Raw genomic sequence first — 14,523 nt, forward strand, 5'->3', positions numbered from 1 at the left:
TGCTGTTCACTTTATATCAACAGTTCATTTTCATTTAACTTCATTGTATCAGGTTTCTCTTTCAAACACCATTGCATCATGTTAAACTGACTTGAAACGGTTACTCTTTGGCTTAACTTGATGTTATCATTTTGAAAGAACATCTATCAAATAACTCAATTAAAAAGGGCAACTGAGTTCATTTGACTTGATAATTTCTAAGTAAAATAAAGAATTGAATTAAATAATTCGCATAAAAAATAACCATGCTTTATTTAAATGTTTTGTCTTGACTGCTGATTTCTTGCTTGACTGAATTATATTATTTTATAAGTGCAATGCAACTATTAGTGTTTTGTTGTTGTTGTTTTATTCTGTTGTTTGTCTTGCTATGATTTTCAAATTACAATGTATCAACCCCATTTTAAATGTATTTTGTGTCTGTCAAATTAACCACCTTACAAAACCTTTTACAGTGTTTGCATTAGGTTGTTCTGTCTTTTACTGCATTTAAAAATCATAATATAGCAAAGTGATATTGTGAAACCATAAATGATGTGATTCAATTAAATTAAAGCAAATTCATAAATCATTTAAAATACGCAGGAGAATAGGTTGTTTGCACATGACGTCATGCTATGGCGTGAAATGCGATTTGTTTTTCAACGGCTCTGGGAATCACTATCACTACCACAAACTACCCACAACCGGTTTGCGGTTTTAAGCGGGAGGCAGCCAGGGTTATTATAGTTTTGCATTTTTCATTAGTTTTTATTTTTATTTCGTTTTGACTTTTTGTTTTCAAATTCAGTTTAGTTTTAATTAGTTTTTAAAGTGGGTTTGCTAGTTTAGTTTATTTTTTATTTTTTTGAAAATGCTTAGTTTTAGTTTAGTTTTTATTAGTTTTAGTGTTAGTTTGAGTCTTTTTTGGTAATTTGGGTTATTTGTCAGGGGCAAGATTCAAAAAGGTCAGAAAAAGTATTGTGTAATAATAACTCAACAAAAACATGTTACAATAAAAAAAAAAAAAAATATCACACCCCATTGAAATTGAACCTCTTACAAAATCTACACATCTTCTATACAGAATTCACACCCTATACAAATACCACAGCTGTACAATTTTCACACCCTATAGCCTACTAAATTTACCCTATACAGTCAATAACCTACTCATCTGGATTGAAGCAGCAAACATTCAGTGTAAAAGTAAAAAAAAAAAAAAAATGACATAACATTATTTGTTCTGTCCTCAGTTTGTAAATTGTTTTTTGCTATAAGTTCAATTTCATGCTTGATAATTATTTTGTTTATTATAAGAAAAGAGACACAGGTATTTTGTAATGTAAGAAGAGTCTTTATTTTGAAAGAGCTTTTATTTTGACATGACCTTCTTGTTTACGTATGGGCGATCCCATGAGCTTCCGGTCCTTGAGCTTGCCAGAACCGTAATGTTACCGGCACGAAGCGCGTCGGGATATTTCTGATGTTTTGCTCCCGAATCTTGTTTGTCCCACACTCGTAAGGCGGCAATGTCTGTAAGTGTCTAACTTGAGTGATGATGTATATTGTATGTTTTGTGTAGAGGTAAACTTAATGAGCACGATGTAACGTCAACTCGAGAATGTATATTAGTAGCTACGTTACGTTGTTAACGTTCGTCTTTTGTTAATTAGCTAACTCATACTCTGTTAGCGTGCTAGTTATTGTACATTTTCTATTAAGCTAACGTGACTGTTTAAAGCTGGTAAATGTTGAAAGTTATATCTTGTACTTGCGAGGCAGGCTCCTAAGTATATTTTGTATTCTGTTTATTACAGTTTTACTCGATTTTCACTTGCAACGTTGGAAAATAAAGGAGCAAGGCGCTCGCGTCCTGGCTCGTGGAAACGAGTTTGGCTTGCTGTTGAGTCTGTGTTCACGCACCTAGCTCACACACAGACAGGGACAGTACAGTAAAAAGACAACCAGCGTGGGTGCAAGGGATAACGCAAGAACTGCAACATGGCGTCTGAATCGAAATCTAGAGATGAAACAAAGCCTGAAGCAAGCCCGCTACCACGTCCATCGTCTTCAAAGTCTTCGGTTCACTCGAGAGCCAGCTCAAAACACTCGTCCTCTTCAAGATCTTCTGTCATGGAGGCTGCCGCCAAAGCTAGAGCCGCAGCTGAAGCAGCGCTCACCAAGGTATCTTATGCTAAGCGACAGGTAGAAATGAAAAAGGAACAAGCTAAGCTAGATCTACAAAAGGCCACATTAGAAGCAGATTTGGAGGCATTGGCGTATGAAAGGGTTGAAGCTGAAGTCTTAGAAGCAGCTGTAGCTATGGGGAATGAAGATGTACAAAGTCTAAGAAGTGTGGTTCCGCCACAAGTGATTCGACAGCGCACCGAAGAGTATGTGCAATGCCAGCCACGTATTAGCGTACAGTCTTCTTCCTCACCGCATCACTATGAAATGCAGCACACAGTGAACAGTCCTCCATGTCAGTCAGCACATGGAACTGTAGAGGTAAAGCCCCCACTCAGAGACTTCAGACCCTTTGCACATGAGCCCGCACATGCAGCTGAACAATCCCCAACCTCAAAACCGTCACACAGTCCATACGGACATGATCAGCCTCCTCTTTGCCCTGACTCTCCACCCATGAGAGACTTCGCCAAGTTCCTAGCCCGCAGAGAATTAGTGACCACTGGCCTTACCAAGTTCGATGACTCACCAGAGAACTTCCGCGCATGGCAGTCGTCATTCTTCAATGCAACACAGGGCTTGGGGCTCGCCTACAGTGAAGAGTTAGACCTCCTCGTGAAGTGGCTAGGTAAAGAGTCATCGGAGCACGTGAAAAGGATTCGCGCTGTTCATGTCACTAACCCCAAAGCTGCCCTCCATCTGTCCTGGCAGAGACTGGAGGAATGCTACGGCACACCAGAGATGGTGGAGAATGCGCTGTTCAAGACTGTAAAAGACTGGATAGCTTTCCACGTCTGTCTGCTAAAGACAATGCAAAACTGAGAGAGCTCAGTGATCTTCTTATGGAGTTGCTGGCAGCTAAGGACGACGGTTATCTCCCCGGGCTGGCCTACTTCGATACTCCTCCTGGGATAAAGCCCATAGTCGAGAAGTTGCCTCCTGGCCTGCAGGAAAAATGGCTCACCACAGGCTCCCGCTTCAAAGAGCAACACAGAGTGACTTTTCCTCCTTTTTCGTTCTTCGTTGACTTCATCAACAGCCAGGCTAAAGCCCGCAATGACCCAAGTTTCACCCTGTCAAGCTACAGCCAGTCATACAGCAAGGGTGAGAAAACTCCATTCAAGCAAAGTGGATTCAAGACTGCTGTATCTGTTCACAAGACAGATGTGTCTGCTACAGTTGACGCAGACACCACAAGCGCCACAGACGCTGAAAAGAAAGACATTGATCCAGCTCGATATTGCCCTGTGCATAAGAAAACACATCCGTTAGAGAAATGTAGGTCATTCAGAATGAAAACACTGCAAGAACGAAAAGAAATTCTTAAAGAACACAAACGCTGTTATAAATGCTGTACCCCAAACCACCTTGCCAGGGACTGCCGGACGACACTGAAATGCGGTGAGTGTGAGAGCGAAAAACACTGCTCAGCAATGCATCCTGACACCTCTCAGCCACCACCTCCGTCGTCTGTCCAACCAGGTGCAGAGGCACAGCCAGCCAGTGTTCCCGTGGAAGTGAGATCGCAGTGCACCAAGGTCTGCGGCCTAAACAGTCTTCCACGCTCCTGCTCAAAGGTATGCCTGACGCACGTCTTCCCTCAAGGTCAACCAGAACACGCCATCAAGATATACGTCATACTCGACGATCAAAGTAACCGCTCCTTGGCACGCTCTGAATTTTTCCAGCTGTTTGGGGTCAACAGCAGCCCGTCACCATATCTGATGAGAACATGCGCCGGCACGACTGAGATGACCGGAAGAAAAGCAGTTGGCTTTCAAATCAAAGCAGTGAATGGAGGTGTGTGCCTTGATCTACCGCCACTCATCGAGTGCAACAAGATATTGACCAACAAGTCTGAAGTCCCGACACCAGAGGTCGCCCTCGCACACCCTCACCTCAGACACATCGCTCTGCATATTCCCAAGCTGGATCCTGACGCCCAGATGATGATTCTGCTAGGGAGAGACATGATTCGTGCACACAAGGTGAGAGATCAAGTCAATGGGCCCCACAACGCATCCTTTGCCCAGCGTTTAGATTTAGGTTGGGTGATAATAGGTGAAGTGTGTATCGACAATGCTCACAAGCCAACCGTGAACACCTTCAGAACCCACATTCTCCAGAATGGACGTCCGTCACTCCTCACTCCTTGCCACAATAGCATCTGCGTGAAAAAAAGACTGAGCTACGGCGGGGAGCACAGGTATGGCCACTCTGCACTTATGATAAAGCCTAAGCCAGCTGAAGAACAGCTCGGGCTCACAGTCTTCCAGAGAACAGACAATGACAATAAGAGTGCCATGTCCTTTGAGGATGAACTGTTTTTGAGCATTATGGAAAAGGAACTCCATCAGGATAAAGAGAATAACTGGGTAGCTCCGTTGCCATTTAAGTCTCCTCGTCCTCCGCTCCCCAACAACAGAGAGCAAGCTCTGTCACGCCTCAATTCTTTGAGACGCACGTTGAACAAGAATGCTGAGATGAAGCAGCAGTTTTCCTCCTTCATGGACAAGTTGTTCGAGAACAAGCATGCAGAGAGGGCATCGCCCGTCCAAGAGAAACAGGAATGCTGGTACCTGCCCATTTTCGGGGTGTACCATCCTCAAAAGCCAGGGCAGATACGAGTCGTGTTTGACTCAAGCGCCCAACAGCATGGTGTCTCCCTCAACTCAGTGCTGCTCACAGGCCCCGACCTAAACAATTCTCTCCTGGGCGTGCTGATACGGTTTAGAAAGGACCTCATCGCAGTCACTGCTGATATCCAACAGATGCTTTATGGATTCCTGGTGCGACACGACCACAGAGACTACCTGAGATTCCTGTGGCACGAAGACAATGACTTCTCGAAAGAGATTCAAGAATATCGCATGCGTGTGCATGTCTTTGGCAATAGCCCGTCCCCGGCGGTTGCCATCTACGGCCTGCGACGAGCAGCTCAGAGAGGTGAGTCAAGGTACGGCGCAGACACTAAGCAGTTTGTTGATAGACACTTTTACGTGGACGACGGGCTCGTATCCCTGCCCACAAAGTCAGCAGCCATCGACCTGATGAAGCGAACATGTGCATCACTCGCAGAGTCCAACTTGAAACTGCACAAAATTGCCTCAAACAGCGTCGCTGTGATGAAAGCCTTTGAGCCTGAAGAACTGGCCACAGGCATCAAAGACTTAGGCCTGGACAACGAGACCCTGCCTGTACAGAGGAGCTTAGGCCTATGCTGGGACATCAACACAGACATGTTCACCTTCAAGGTCGCCGTAGCTGACAAGCCTTACACCCGGCGCGGGGTGCTGTCAGTCATTAACAGCATCTTTGACCCCCTGGGTCTGGCAGCACCAGTGACCATCAGAGGCAGATTGTTGCTACGAGAGCTGTCTATCGGAGTTCAGGACTGGGACACTCCTCTGCCTGATGAAAAGGTGAGCAGATGGGAAGAGTGGAAAGCCTCACTTGAGAAGCTGAGTAACCTCAATGTCCCTCGCTGCTATGTGAAGATGTCACTCTCAAAAGCCAAATACACAGAACTGTGCCTTTTCTCTGATGCCTCGAACTGGGCTATAGGGGCAGTAGCCTACTTGAGAGCTGTCACTGTAGAGGGCCATTGTGAGGTTGGATTTGTGCTAGGGAAGGCTAAGCTGTCACCACAACCAGAACCCACAATCCCACGCCTCGAGCTCTGTGGAGCTGTTCTGGCAACTGAGATGGCAGAGCTGATCTTAGACGAACTGGACTTCAAGCCAGACGCTGTTAAATTCTACTGCGACAGCAAGGTGGTCCTCGGATACATCTGTAATGACTCAAAGCGCTTCTATGTGTACGTGCACAACCGTGTGCATCGTATACGCCAGACAACATCCCCAGATCAGTGGCATTACGTCCCTTCGGAACAGAACCCAGCGGACTTAGCCACCAGATCTGTAGCAGCATCACAGCTCATGGACACAATGTGGTTTAAAGGACCCGACTTCCTCTACAAGCCTCCAGAGATGGAGAAACGTGATCACTTTGGATTGATAGATTCTGAAGCAGATGTGGAAGTTAGACCACAGGTGACCGCTCTAGCTACCCACCTCAAACCTAAGAGACTTACTTCTGAGAGATTCCAGCGCTTTTCCACATGGAAGTCTCTGCTGAGAGCTGTTTCCTACTTGAAACATCAGGTGCGTTCGCACAAGGCAGACACAACAGACACACCACAGCACACATGCAAAGGCTGGCATCAGTGTAGTGGGCCTCGCACTCCTGAGGAGCGCACAGCAGCTAAGAGGCTCATACTAGAGACTGTTCAGAGAGATGCATATCCAGATGAATACGCTGCTCTTCAAGCAAACAGAGAAGTCTCTAACTCGAGTCAGCTCTTGACCCTTGACCCTTACATGAGCGACGGTCTGCTGCGGGTTGGAGGGCGTCTTAGAAATGCTTCTCTTAACTCTGAGGTAAAACACCCAATTATCCTCCCTAAGTATAGCCATGTAGCCAAGCTGCTTGTAGAACACCATCATGCTGAAGTGAAACACCAGGGGCGACAGTTCACAGAAGGGGCTATCAGAGCAGCTGGACTGTGGATTGTCGGTGGCAAGAGACTGGTGAGTTCTACCCTTCATCATTGTGTGACATGCCGTAAGCTCAGAGGGAAGCTGGAAGTGCAGAAAATGGCTGACCTCCCTCCAGAGCGGCTCGACACCTCCCCACCCTTCTCATACGTAGGGCTGGACGTATTTGGACCGTGGACAGTGATGACCCGACGCACTCGAGGAGGTGCAGCGCAGAGCAAAAGGTGGGCCATTCTGTTCACGTGCATGAACACCAGGGGGGTACACATTGAAGTCATAGAGTCAATGGATGCCACAAGCTGTATTAATGCATTGCGAAGATTCTTTGCCATCAGAGGCCCGGCAAAGCAGCTCAGATCAGACAGGGGGACAAACTTCATAGCCGCCAGTGCAGAGCTGGGCATGGAGCGTCCTGAGGAAAAGCAGACCGAAATCCTGAGTTATCTCCACAGCAAAGACTGCACATGGGAGTTCAATCCGCCGCACGCCTCCCACATGGGGGGAGTGTGGGAACGTATGATTGGGGTCACACGCAGAATACTAGACTATATGCTTTTGCAAAACAAGCATACTCACCTGACGCACGAGGTCCTGTGTACCTTGATGGCAGAGATATCAGCAATTATCAACGCACGGCCGCTGATTCCCATCTCATCAGACCCCTCCTCGCCTATTCTGCTGTCCCCTGCTATGCTCTTGACCCAAAAGCCAGGCCTACATGCTCCACCTGGAGACTTCACCAGTAAAGATCTCCTGAGAGGTCAGTGGAAACAAGTGCAAGCACTGGCAAACGAGTTTTGTGGCCGTTGGAGAACTGAGTACTTAAGCACTCTTCACTCAAGACGCAAGTGGCACAGAAATCAGCGCAACCTACAAACTGGAGACATTGTGCTGCTAAAACAGACTCAAGCACCAAGGAACGAGTGGCCAATGGCTTTGGTCACATCGGCCTCTCCGAGCAGCGATGGACGAGTCCGCAAAGTTGAGGTGCAGACCGCATCTCAGGGCACTTCAAAGACTTATCTGCGGCCCATCTCGGACGTCATCCTTCTCCTTGAAAAAGACTGAACAGACGTGCACGAGAAAAAAAAAAAAAAAGGAAAGTATATAAAGACAAGTTGAGTAGTGGCATTATGCCAGACGGGGAGTGTTCTGTCCTCAGTTTGTAAATTGTTTTTTGCTATAAGTTCAATTTCATGCTTGATAATTATTTTGTTTATTATAAGAAAAGAGACACAGGTATTTTGTAATGTAAGAAGAGTCTTTATTTTGAAAGAGCTTTTATTTTGACATGACCTTCTTGTTTACGTATGGGCGATCCCATGAGCTTCCGGTCCTTGAGCTTGCCAGAACCGTAATGTTACCGGCACGAAGCGCGTCGGGATATTTCTGATGTTTCGCTCCCGAATCTTGTTTGTCCCACACTCGTAAGGCGGCAATGTCTGTAAGTGTCTAACTTGAGTGATGATGTATATTGTATGTTTTGTGTAGAGGTAAACTTAATGAGCATGATGTAACGTCAACTCGAGAATGTATATTAGTAGCTACGTTACGTTGTTAACGTTCGTCTTTTGTTAATTAGCTAACTCATACTCTGTTAGCGTGCTAGTTATTGTACATTTTCTATTAAGCTAACGTGACTGTTTAAAGCTGGTAAATGGTGAAAGTTATATCTTGTACTTGCGAGGCAGGCTCCTAAGTATATTTTGTATTCTGTTTATTACAGTTTTACTCGATTTTCACTTGCAACGTTGGAAAATAAAGGAGCAAGGCGCTCGCGTCCTGGCTCGTGGAAACGAGTTTGGCTTGCTGTTGAGTCTGTGTTCACGCACCTAGCTCACACACAGACAGGGACAGTACATTATTTAATATTTGAATCACAGCTTTTGACATCGACAACCACAACCAAAAAGAGCATTTTACCTCAAACTTGTGATTAGTTAACTTTCTAAAGAAGGCGCAATCGCTTCTCGGGTCGACATTAACACACAAAATTATATTCAGAAATTAAAATATTTTTATAACACTTTTTAATGTGTGATTGTGTAAAGGTGTTCACGAGATACCAACCTTTCGCTAACTTGCTTTCAACGTCGACCGAACACTCGTTCTCATGGAGACGCGGTGTGCACGGAGGGGAGGGGCTGTGTGTGTGTGTGTGTGTGTGTGTGTGTGCGCGCGCGCGCATGTGAGAGACGCATGAGTGACAGAGAGACGGAGGGAGAGCAGGGAAAGGAAATGCAGCTGAACGAATACGCTGCGTGTTTTAAATAGCGTTAATGAAATTAAATGAAAATGAAAGACCTTGACAAAGACGAAAACTAAGGACATTTACTCTATAATTTTATTTTATTTTAGTTAGTTTTGCCAAACAACACATTACAGTTTTAGTTAGTTATTGTTTTTTGTAATGCCTCGTTTTTATTTTTATTTCAGTTAACGACATTGTTTTTTCCACCTAGTTTTCGTTTTTTCGTTAGTTTTCGTTAACGATTATAACCTTGGAGGCAGCTCATCGTGTGTTATTTGGAGCACAAGCTGTAAACTAACAGGTAATTTTTCAATCTATTTGCATCTGTGTTATTAGAGTATTAGGTAGATATTTTAATATGTCGGTTGATATTGATGTATTTATTGCAAAAATGATTTTTATAATGGAGCCTTCTGAATTTAAATATAGCGTGAGGCCTTGAGGGATGCAGCGGTTAACCATTTATCATACATGTAGTTAAGTATAAAAAAACATTATTTATTCACTCCTTATGTTAAGAGTCTTAAACCAGTAGCCAGACATATATATATTTATTGCAGTTCAGGTCAGTTTTTCAAGTTTATGTCAAGTCCGCTTTTCTCACGTAAGTGACGTTTTTGACGGCCTTTATCTCGAGGTGGATTATCACCCTTTTTTAATACAATTTATGTAGATGCCTGCGGTTTGTTTAATTCATTGAGCCATGTTTTTGAATACACGTTGTGTGTCTCACCTAGCTAATTTTAATAAAGTCAAACTTGTAGATTTTAATTTGTACTGATTGATTATATTACCCCTATTCACATGTATTGTACCTGTAGTACAGCCATAAAAACAATGTTTATTCTGTGTATGCTGAGTGTCTTAAACAAGTAACAAGACATTAATACATTGTGTGCAATGTTTAGATCGATTCTGTTGTTCTCACATGGTTTTGTAGCCTGACAAGCCACACCCACATCAAGATGCTGGGTCTGGGAACACACCATTGGCAGGGCTCAGTCCGAGGGGCGGGATAAACGGTTGTCTTTCAAACTCCCTCTGCACGCAATAGGATAGCGCTACGATTTCTAGGCTAATGGTTTTGCTCAGTTCTGTTCTTTCCCCCTCCCCTAATAGTTCTGATGCTGGTCTGACGTCTTGAGCTGGAACATCACGTTCTTTTATCACAATTTTGTCGACATCGAGACTGGTGTCTTTGAATACACGTTGTGTCTCACCCAGCAAAGTATACAGTTAAAAATATTATAATCAAACTTGTAGATTTTAATTTATACTTTTTGATTGTTACCCCTAATTTGTAATTAGTGACTTAATTCTAAATAGTGACATAGGGGTGTAATGGTACACAGAAGTCATGGTTTGGTATGTACCTCTGTTTGTTAACGATTCTGTACAAAATGGTCATACTTTAGTTTAGGGTCCAATTTTCATTAATAACTAACTTTTAACTTAACCCCCTGGGGTCGGCGGTATCACTGGCAATACCAGCTCACTTTTTTTCTTATCAATACAAAAGTCTAAATAGTCTGTTGATTTTGATTTTACATGTAAGTGTTATACATGAATCAAAACGCTTAAATGTCTTCTTTTATTTGTGGACACTCATAATAAAAACAAAATGACGTGTTTTTCGTAAAATAAAGAAAATAAACATGATGCGCATTCTGCAGTCTCTCTCAATGTGAAACTCATTCTGAAACGCGAGAGAAAATGACCTGTAACTCAGCGAATGTTTGTCACACAGACTTGAAACGCATGTCTATACAACGCTTGGAGTCTCTATTTCTAAAGTATGTAAATTATATAAAAAACAAATATTCTCTGTTTAAGTAATCTGTATGAAAGCAGCGGCATGTACAGTTTCTCAAACGTTTCCTCTTTAACTCTAATGTGACCACGCCCACGCGCGCACGAGCGATTGACATGCAAATGATCCACGCGGAGAAATGCAGACCTGTAAACGACCTCATCACCTCAAAACAAAGAATTAGAGACTTCGGTAACTTACTCCTCTGCTTTTCATCGAGTTTGGAAGAAGTGCATCTGTGTTTGTGCTGTGCTGTGCTGTTTCACTTGGATTTACCTCAGAAGAATTAGAAGAACGTGATTTGAAGATGAGAAGATTTTTAAGGTAAGACATGTTAAACTGGTCGTGCCAGATTAAAATGTATGTTATGAAATGAGATTGAAGTAATAGCATGAACTAAGCCTAATATCGGACATGTATATGTATCTATAAAAAGACAACATGTTGAAATGTGAACTAGACTGGTAGGCAATACATGTCCGAGACAAGGATGTTTTTATATTCTATAATAAAACACAGCATGATAAAAGTAGGCTAGTATGAGTGTATACTATGGTGAATATTATAATGTTTAGAACCATGTTTACTGTTAAATACTGTGTTTATGGATATCTGCTGAAACATAGATGTATAACAATAATTAGTTTAATAGTCTTGATCGCTTCAGTAAATGTTATCTGCATGCGTTTGGAAAGCAAAATGCGCCAAACAATCGGCATCATTTTTTTTTTTACTCCAAATGTTTATTTTCGTTATGACATTATGAAATGAGATTGAAGTAACATATGATTATCAATATATGTTTCTCTAGTGCAGTGAAGTGTTGAAGTGTTCCTTTTTAACGATTCATAGGCTATTGCTATTATTATTTTATGCAGCACAGTACATAGCTTATGCCTACAAGGCACAACAAACCTGGTGTTCATTTTATATATATATATATATATAAAATTGTATGACGTAGCCTAGAATATTTGCTCCAAAACTATGTGAAAATCATCCTGACTGCTCATTCAGATAAGACAATATATTGATTTAAAATTTGCAAGACATGTTTTGTGTGAGAAAGCTGTATGCGAAGAGGCATGAACATCATGAATATTTAATTTTTTTTTTTTTTTTTTTTTAGGGATCAGATGCCCCACGGATGAGTCCTGCTGACTTCAACATTCACATAAGTATCTGTACATGAACATGGTAAAGTGAAAAATCAAACACCTTGGAAATAAAAGGTATGTACTATGTTTCAGGAATGGTGTATAATGGTGTAATGGAATGGTGTATAATTGTTTCAATGGTGTTGAAACAATCTACATTGTTAAAAGCGCTATATAAATGAAGATTGACTTGACTTGACTTGACTTGACTTTAAGTCTGGTTAAGTCTCTGTCTTTAGTTCAGTGTGTTAAATAATGTGCTTTTTTGTCATTTGTTGTGTATATTTGGATTATGTTGTGTTGTAAATAAATCCAAAAAATCAAAAAGCCATTCTTTTTTAAATCTCCTCATTCTTTGTGCAAGGTTGCACAGAATGATAGGGCCTGATAGCTCCTAATAGGGCCGTTAGGGGAGGGTCTTTGTCTTTCTCAGGTGTGAAAGAAATTAAATATTCATGATGTTCATGCCTCTTCGCATACGGGTTTCTCACACAAAACATGTCTTGCAAATTTTAAATCAATATATTGTCTTATCTGAATGAGCAGTCAGGATGATTTTCACATAGTTTTGGAGCAAATATTCTAGGCTACGTCATACAATTTTCAAAAGTCTTGTGAAGAAATAATCAATATGGGTTTTATGACCTTATTTCAGTGAGAATTTTTTTGTGTGTTTTCACAAACCACGCATAAATGTCATTATCTCAAAACTACAAACTTTTACATACATGATGCTGACATATTATTGTAGCAGAGTTTGTGCTGAATACAGTGTCATCAGACTTTAGCCATGGAAATGTCACAAGTAACAGAAATAAGCACAAATGTCAGAACATGTCAGAACACCTCCAGGGCCCAGAAAACAGTTCAGACCCCAGAGGGTTAACAACCCCCTTTATTATTGCTTATTTATAATTATTAAGGTAGGTGTTAAGTTTAGGCATTGGGTAGGATTTACGGAAGTAGAATATGGTCATGCATGTTTTGTGTGAAACCGCAGCTTTTTTGTCGTTTACATAATTTTTATTGTTTTTAACTTTAAAAGTTGGAGCCTAGCGTTTTGCGTCTGCTGGTACTGAAATTAATACGGATACCTATTGTACCTGTAGTAAGTGTAAAAAACATTTTTTTTCTAGGTATGCACCGATACCACTTTTTACAGAACGTGTCCGATACCGATACTTTAATTTTTGGTACTCGCCGATACAGAGTACTGATACCGATACCTGTATTTTCACTGCATTTTTTATTTTTAAATGTATTGGGTAGAGAAACCAAAAGAATAGAAATCATATTAGTTGGCTTAATTTGTATATCAAATATATATTTTCTTCAGTTATTTTCATGCTCAATTAAACCTGCTAAAATACATTGTATTAGCTTCTGTTACTTTCACTCTTCATTCTATTGCGCTATCATATTTTATCCTTTCATTTAATAGCACAGCACATATTTAAAGCTGCTCCAGCAAGGCTCAGTGCTGAGGATTGGGTCAGTGGTTCAAATTTTTATATAGCAGTGAAATATCACAATTCTCTATTACAATTTTAATACTACAGTAAAATTACTAGCCTAATTAATGTGAATTTAAAACATTATTAACCTGTTAAGCTGCACCCCCACTTTTAAAAAATCCCCAAAAATGACATACCCAAACTGAAACAGATACAGTTCATGAACCCTTTGCACTAAAAGCACAAGTATGATCTCATTTGAAAGCTGACACCTGGCAGTTTATTGTAAATGTAGAATTAATTATTGTCATAATGAAAAAAATTGTTATAAATAGCTTCAAAGTTTTGTAAAGTTATTAGAAATTATTTTTTATGAAACATCCTTATGAAAATAAAATTGAAGTTGGCACTGTAGCAATCTAGAAATGCACTACAGCTAAAGCCACATCTAAACATTTTATGTTTAAAATCTGAAGATAATAAGTCCAAAACTCTGTATTTAGTTAAATGTTTTTCAAGACCATGTCAATGACTTTATTTTGATTTGACGCTAAAATGCAACTGATGTTTATTGCCATCTTCTAAGCAGAGGTGGGACAAAGTCATTGTTATGCAAGTCACAAGTAAGTCTCAAGTCTTTGCCCTCGAGTCCCGAGTCAAGTCGAGTCAAAGATGAGGCAAGTCCCGAGTCGAGTCAAAAGTCAAAGCCAACAAGTCTCAAGTCGAGTCCAAAGTCCTACCATTTTAGTTTCGAGTCATTTCAAGTCCTCTTACCACAGAAATAAAATGTATGCAAATCATGTATGTCTGTAAGATTTGTATTTATTTAAACCTCTTTTTATACAATGACATTAATCAAATACAGTAAAAAACTGAAAATTTAATTTTCACAAAAAATTATTGTATTTCAACAGCATATTGCACTAGAACAATGCACAGCAGCTTCAGGCCTGTATTGTATTGACCTCATATTGCAAAACAGTTTAACTTTCAAATAGACATGGGTCCTTTTAGCCTAAACTAAAACAAAACTTAAGCCTTAAATTAAACATATCAATAAAATCCTCACTCCTCAAAATGATCACTTCTGAAAAACTGGACCAACGTGATAATACAGAGAGAGAGA

Source organism: Scardinius erythrophthalmus (genome assembly GCF_964197995.2).
Source record: "Scardinius erythrophthalmus genome assembly, chromosome: 7".
NCBI lineage: Eukaryota > Metazoa > Chordata > Actinopteri > Cypriniformes > Leuciscidae > Scardinius > Scardinius erythrophthalmus.